This window comes from Quercus robur, chromosome 9 (genome assembly GCF_932294415.1).
Source record: "Quercus robur chromosome 9, dhQueRobu3.1, whole genome shotgun sequence".
Lineage (NCBI taxonomy): Eukaryota > Viridiplantae > Streptophyta > Magnoliopsida > Fagales > Fagaceae > Quercus > Quercus robur.
The window spans coordinates 47,586,819-47,594,557 of NC_065542.1; the positions used below are offsets into that span (position 1 = coordinate 47,586,819).

The 7,739-nt window shown below is 32.4% G+C and overlaps 1 pseudogene; it reads left to right on the forward strand.

Moving 5' to 3' along the window:
• The first annotated feature begins 1,331 nt into the window (after positions 1-1,331).
• Positions 1,332-3,665, forward strand: LOC126698777 (UPF0481 protein At3g47200-like; annotated as a pseudogene).
• The last annotated feature ends 4,074 nt before the right edge of the window (positions 3,666-7,739 follow it).

The following is a 7,739-nucleotide window of genomic DNA, read 5'->3' on the forward strand; positions in this document are numbered from 1 at the left end:
ATCTATTGAGCTACTTGTCCTTGATTTACAATTCATTCATGTATAACAATATAAAACTACGTTTGATATGCCAAAAAATACCTAAAAATGAGAGGTCTGTTGGACTTGGAGAGAGGGTTTGTTAGGCAACCTAGGAGAAAATTAAAGCTAAGCGATGTCATTCTATGATTCTAGCCCAACATGATCGGGCCAGTACAAATTGGTTTATAAAAAATCTGGTGCTGAAATTGGCTTAACATCTTTATCATTTGATGTCAAAGCTCGTTTTCATATTAGCATAATGATCATAGTGGCAATTTCACCATCCATTTTAATGCTTGGTTCAATAGCTATGATTGTGAAGCGGGGAAAAAACAAAAAATAGTAGTGAATGTCCAATTGGACTGAGTTTTGGTAGTGTTGGTAACATCAAGTGTTGGACTGAGTTGTTGGCAACCACGGATGCCTGTTCAGAGTATGGATTTGCGTTGGAAGCCACCTGATTTGAGTGTTTACAAAGTAAACTTTGATGGCGCTTTATTTCTGGATCAAAGGTGCGCCAGCTTAGGGGTGGTTGTTAGGGACTCGGTTGGGCTTATTGTGGCTGCGTTAAGTTAGAGAGTGAGGCTCCCAGGTTTGGCTGATGTGGTGGAGGCTTTGGCAGCTTGACGGGCCATTTGCTTTGCTCATGAACTCAGCCTTCATAATGTGGTGATTGAAGGGGACTCTTTGAGAGTTATTCAAGCCATTATCGATACTAAGCCAGTGCAAACTTTGTATGGACATATTATTGATGAGATTAGACTGTTATCTTCTTCTTTTATTTGTAATTTTTTGCATGTCAATCGAAAGGGCAATAAGTTAGCTCATGCCCTTGTTAGACGAGCAGTTTTATCTGATAATACCGATATGTGGATAGAAGAACTTCCTCGAGATTTGGAGGATGTTGTTTAGTTTGTTTTTCCAGTAATAAAGTTTCATTTACCTTTTCCTCAAAAAAGAAAAAACTAGTAAAAGGTATTTTCATTGATATATAAAGTAAATAAATTTAATAAAATTTTTGTTTTAGTAATAATTGGACCAATTGATATAGTTTTTTTTTTTTTTTTTTTTTTTTTTTATCCAAACCATATTTACAATACACTGCCCCAACCAAAACCAACATTTATTTCGTATTCTAACCTTTTTTTTTTCGCTTTTATTTTATTTATTCCACCCGTTTTTATCCCCATTTCTATCTCGTTTTCTAGTTTTCCTTTCTTTATGCTGTCCACGCGTTTTATTTGGTGGGTATTCCTTCTCACACTTTTTTAGTCAAGTGAGACAGATCTATAATCAAGTCAAATAAAAGTAGACACATACCTCCTTCACTCCTTCTCTCTCTCTCTCTCTCTCCTTCTATTTCTTCTCAGATCTACTGGTATTATCGTGAACCCTGTGCTGGTTGCATTTGCATGTTACTTATTATTGGGTGGGGCAACAGGAATAGCAGATCATCAACTCCATAATTAATGTACGTAGCCTGATCTCTTTGTTCTTTAAACCAATTTTGTGCTTTTTCCTACACTCACCCTTATTTTGTGTGTGTGTGTGTTTTTAAGTGTTGTTAATAATTAAAACCTTTGTCGGTGACTTTCCAGTGTAAAAATTGAGGCATGACTTAAATTTGGAAGTCTCAGGTTTAATCCACCGTATTCATGCGTGGATATTTCATGGAAAATAATCTGAATTAAACTATAGTTACTCCTATATCAGACTTATCAGTTGAGCGGTTTATTTTTAGCAAATAATCTTACAACGACATCATTATATTCAAATTGAAGACATACATGGTACCAAACCACTTAACCATAATAAAGAGGATAAATTATTTATTGAGTAATCCTACATCAACAATATTTTCTCTTATTCATTTCTCCAATTATGATTTTTCCCATATTTTCTGCATGGGCCACAATGCCAAACCGCATAAACTCTCATACCTTCTATTCTCTCTCTTTTTTTCTCCATTACATTACCGCAATCATCTACAATATGCACTAAACAACACGAGGAGAGTTCATTTAAAGGTGACAAGTTAACAATTTATTTTGTAATTGAAATTCACCTTATATGTATGGTTTCATTCAAAATGATTGATATTGTTGATGCTGCAAGTGATCAAATGGAAGCAAGCAAAGGTGTCTCACTTAAGGAAGAAGAGCCAGCCAATTTGGTAACTTCTTTGAGAGAGAAGTTGGACAGCTTGTCCTCTTTATCCTCTCAGAGTTGTATCTACAGGATTCCTAAGCGACTACGCAAATGGAATAACGAAGCCTACACACCTCATATAGTCTCCATCGGCCCTCTGCACCATGGCAGTACAGACTTGCAAGCCATGGAAGAGCACAAACTGAGATATCTAAAGGACTTTCTTCTATATACCAAGGTGAGCTTGGAGGACTATGTCAAACTCTTGAGGGAGAGGGAAGCAAGAATTCGGAATTCTTATGAAGAAACTATCAAACTTGGCAGCGATAAGTTTTTGGAAATGATTCTAGTGGATGCAGCCTTTGTCATTGAGGTACTGTTTAAGTTCCATTACAACCTAATAAATGACTCTGACCGTATATTTAGTAAACCATGGCTGATAAGTGATATATAGTATGACATATTGTTGCTTGAAAATCAGCTCCCTTTCTTCATTTTGGAGGATTTTTTTGTCAAGGCCAGAATAACTGTGCCTCCTGAACAAGATGAGAGACTTTCCCTTATTAGGCTTACCCATAATGTCTTTAAAAATGTGGCATTCTTGGGGGAAATAGAACAACTTTGGACAAAATTATGTTCTTCTAAAATAGAACATTTTCTTCATTTTGTACGAATTTGTCACATACCACAGGAACCCCCACCCAAAGGGAAACTCATAACCCCTAGTGCACCTAATGCAACACAGCTACATCAAGCAGGAGTCAGGTTTAAGGTGGGATCACCCAAAAACTTATTTGACATAAATTTCAAAAATGGGATATTGGAAATTTCAAATATTCGAATACATGATGACACAGAGGCTTTTTTTCGAAACCTTATTGCCTTTGAGCAATGTCACATGAGAGTTGATTACATCAGTGACTATTTCATTGTCCTTGATCGCCTCATTGACACTCCCAACGATGTGGAATTACTTGTTGAGTGTGGAATTATTGAAAATTGGCTACCAAATAGCCAAATGGTAGTGACTCTCATTAACAACCTTGTCTTTGGGACTGTTACCTCTACTACAAATTTCTATTTTGCTAACCTTCTTGGAGAATTGAATGCATACTGCAGTGTCCCTTGGCACAAATGGAAGGCAACCTTGAATGAAGATTACTTCAGTACTCCATGGGCTGTCATTTCTGTTAGCGCAGCTACTGTACTTCTCATACTCACTCTCATTCAAACAGTGTGTTCTATTATCTCTCTGTAGGTTCTTTCAACCATAGAATAACAGAATTTTCATGTACAATATAGTAATGGTCTGTGTTCTCAAGTAATCCAAATCGGTTTCTTTCAAAACCTAAACATAGCTTGTGAACTCTTAACACTTGTTGACATCACCTTCACTGCATTATTTTCATAAGTTACCATACAAATGGGGAAATTATAAAATGAAGTAGATCCTTCCAAGTTAGACAAAGCCACCGCCCTTGTAAGCTGGCCTAGTGTTGGAATTTTTTTTTATAAAAAATAATATATTTTTATTAAATAGTCTTTTTAAGTAGACGTTGGCTTATTAATTAGTTCATGTTTTTTTCACTTATATATGCCTATTAACTTCTTATTAAATTTTAAAATCTGTCATTTGACAGTTTCTCCCTTTAGTTGCTCAATTCAATGAGCATAAATATACTCAAACCGTTAGTAACAAAATTTCTTTCACACTTAGCCAGGTGTTTTTACACAGCTCATGTAATAAAGTTTGTCAAATGAAAAGGTTGTCCGTGAGTCTTTGATATAACTGGTGGTTTTTTTTTTTTTTTTTTTGGCTAAATAGAAAAGGGGGTCTTCGGTGTGGGCTCATCTACCTCACGCCACATGATGGCAATAGGTAATACCACGTATACCACATGGGCCTTGCTTGGGCTATCGCTCGAACCGCTCCTCTCTGGGTGCAGAACAAGAACTCCTACCATCAAGCCACACCCTTGTGTGGTTGATATAACTGGTGTAAACAATGAGCTAGCTAGATGGGAGATGAATTTTTTGATCTCTAAGCCTTTTACACAGTATACACTTTGACAATCAACTTTCAGCTTTTATAAACATGTCACTATATTTTTTATACACTATTTTCTAGATAAAGATAAGAACTATAAAGAGCTTCCTATCTTACAAGTGATATAAGCTTATAAGGATAATCAGCAAAGTGGCTAGGTTGTTGTATCTTAGGACGGCACACACAATGTATTTAGTTAACTACCCTGGAAATCTTGTAAACAGTGTATATCATCTCAAGATAATGACATGGTCTACGTCTCAACTCCGCCATCTAAAAATTCATGAATTGACGGTAAATTATTTATCATGTTATGAGATGATTTTAAAGCATCATTGAGGTAATACCTTTTAACTGTTCTCTAACTTTATGGTAAATTCTATTTTATGTGATATGTGATTATTTAATTTATATTTTGAAGATGATTTTTTCTTCAATAATTGTTCTAAAGAACAACAATTTGAGACGATATAATGTTTACGATATATATGATGTGATTATATATATTCTTGTTATATATACAAATTTGATAAATTGGAGAACTTGTTACAAAATAAATGACAAATTTTGGGACTCTCACAAAATAAATGATGATAACTTTGATTCAGGTGAATTTTATTGAGAATTGAGATGAAAATTATTTTTTAGCCTAAGTGTATAAAATGTAGCCTTATGGAGAAAATGGCATTCCTATTGTTAAGTGATAACAATGGTGTCATAACAAGTAGGCATTCCTGTTGTATAATAATAAAGATACAATGATACTCCTATATAAATTAGACACTTGTAGTTGTGCCAAAAATAAAATGAGAATGTGTAGGCATTCCTATTATACAATTGTGGTATAATGAAATCAAGTTTTACAAAAATATCAAGTCCCTAATTCTTGTAAAATTATGAACATTTCTTATTCCAAAAAGTGGTTCTTAGTAGTTAGGCCAAGATGGCAAGGGCAAAGGTCAATGATAAGTTCTTTGTTGCTCGATCCCTCTCTTTCTCTCTTTCTGTCTCTCTATTGCTCGATATCTCTCTTTGGCCCACTTTTAAATGCTTATCTTTTATTTCATTTTAGCTTTAATCTTGTATTCTAATTTCTAAACATTATTTAATAGTTATGAATTCCCTTTATTATTTATTATTACTCTTAAATTGATATATGTTTGACATTATATTAAAAATAAATGCTTAACAATATATAAAAAAATAAATAAAAATATATTTGTATCCCGCCATACTCATGTCTTATTTTTCAAAAATTAATGTGTCAATGTATCGTACCCGTACCCGTGCCCATGCGGCCATAACTGTGTCCGTGCTTCATAGGTCATTTGTTAAGTTGTAAGAGTTCCACTTGCATCAAAGTGACGCATGACATGAGCATTTAATAGCATGCATGGAATGCATGATATACAAAATAATTTGCACCGGGATATGACTTGCTTGAAAAGGAGTTAATATCAATATAGTTTCATGAATTTTGCATAAAACGTAATATAAAATTTATTAAAATATAGCATTTCATCAACTTCATTCTAGAAACATTTTTCATAAATCATAAGCTTTACAGTTGGTGCATCTTTGAAGCAATAAAACTATGGGAATTGGAATTTGGAACCAAAAACCTTTTGGCCGAAGTTCATTCTGTAGAGCATCTTTTTACTCTTATAAGCATGCATGATGTGTGCACTTTTTGCTCTTATATGCATGCATGATGTGTGCACTTTTTACTCTTATATGCATGATGTGTGCACTGATTGTGCTTGAGCTAGCACTTTAAGTTGTATAATGCAGTTGTAGTCTGGTTCTGTAATGTATTATAAATCCGGTTTAAAAATACTAATATTACTATTTTCATGTGTATTCTAATTAGTATTACTGTTTACTCAAAAAAAATGAATGTTTATCTCACATTGGTTGTGTGTGTCTAGTATCCGCTATTTATAACCTCAATCTACAACTATAAATGTTAGACCCTTTTATAATTATACTCTGGTTATGTAATTTATTATAAACCCAATTTAAAAATATTAATATTACTATTTTCATGTGTGTTTTAATCAGTATTATTATTTACTAAAAAGAAATTGCTATTTAAACTTTTGGATTAGCCGTTTGTGCAAAGACTAGCTTGCAATGGGGTAAGCCCATTCAGCATATCAGGCTTATCCAGTAGAAAAAACTAGGCCCAACTCTTCAGAAATTCCAGCCTCAGCCCAGATCAAAGAATTGCCACGTAGCAGCTGGACACAAGTCAAGGGTACAAAAAGAAAATGAAATAAGCTGAGAGCTTTCTTTGGTCTTGTGGTAGATAGAATGAGTAGGCGAGAAAATCAAATAGATTTTTTTTTTTTTTAATAAACAATAATACTTATTAGAACACATATAAAAATAATAATATTAGTATTTTAAATTGGGTTTATAATTCATTACATAACTAGAGTACAATTACCATTTACAACTATAACTATTATAATATACTAACATGTAACACATGCAAACGCATGAATTTATTTAAAATTAAACACAATTTTTACTATAAAAATATAAATAATTAGTTAAATTATTTTAAAGAAATAGCATGTAAAACATGCATATGTATAAATATATTTAAAATTAGACACAATTTTTATCATAAAAATATAAATAATTAGTCAATTTTTTTAAGTAAACGTATTTAGTCACATTAAAATTCTTACCTAAAACTTATTATCATTTTTTTTCTTCTAATTTTTAATAATATAGAACATGTTGTGATCTTTGTTATGTTTTGATTTTTATTGAGTATATATGATTGATTTTTTTTTAAAATTTTAAAATTCATTAATATTAGATTCTTAGTATTTTGCATTTATTAACTCTAATTGATTCTTAGTATACATAAATTTAAACATATGGCGCAAAATTGGATTCTAATTTCAAATTCTAATTGAACTTTCTCTCAACTTTACCTATTAATATATAGATAGATATCAAGCATAACACACACGCACACAAGCTCACACACACATAAATAAATATATATATATATATATATATATATAGACACACACATTAAACAATCACTTGTGCACCTCAATTAAAGACATAACATTTGAATGAGCTCAATATACATTGCTTATTGGGTATCAAGGGCTATTAGCTTAATCTAAGGTCCTAATGGTCACTAAAAAATGCGTAATAATTGCATTAAGTATGTCATTATATGTTTTATATATTTCATTAGGAACACTTAATGATAATCAAACAATTAGTTACAATAGCTTTTAAATGAGGGATTTGAACCTTAGATGTCATGAATACACTAAAAGGTACTAACAATTAAACTAGAAGACTCTTGGCAAAGATAGCTTGACTTTGATTAATGACTCAAAGCCTCCACCAAATCAAGCTCATATATATTTAATTTTTTTTTTAAGTTTTAGTTTCTTATAAATATGTGTGTATATATATTGTAAGGACACAATTTGTAACGACCCATAATAATGTTGGGTTCGCATGTAAAAAGGCCCAAACAATATCACTT